Genomic DNA, 454 nt, shown 5'->3' on the forward strand with positions numbered 1-454 from the left:
CCAAGTGGGCTTCGGTGTTCCCTTCCTTAGCTGGAGCCCATGGGGGGGGCCCTCCTCTCGGCCGGCTTGGGCCCGGGGGCCCCACCCACGAACGCGGGCCCGGATGTGGGGGGGCCCCTTCCCGGGCGTGTGGCCTTGCTTGGCGGCGGGTTTCTACGCCGGGCGGGGGGAAGGGGGGGGCAAGGTCAGCAGGGGGGGGGCGGGGGGGAGGGCCCCCGTGCCCTTCCCGTTTTTGGGCCCCTTCCCGTCGGGTGCGATAAGGGACGGAAAAAGAGGGATTTTTCTTTTCTGGAGAAATGTTCGGGGGTGGGGGGAAAAAATTCCTCCAACACCCCCGCCCCGGGATTTGTCCGGGTAGGCCTTTACACCCCGGGGGTCGGCGCAACGGGCCTCTCTTTAGTCGGGGCCGGGGCCGGGGGGGTTTCCCTTCTTATCTTGACGCCTTTTTATTTCC

Source organism: Penaeus monodon, chromosome 28 (genome assembly GCF_015228065.2).
Source record: "Penaeus monodon isolate SGIC_2016 chromosome 28, NSTDA_Pmon_1, whole genome shotgun sequence".
Lineage (NCBI taxonomy): Eukaryota > Metazoa > Arthropoda > Malacostraca > Decapoda > Penaeidae > Penaeus > Penaeus monodon.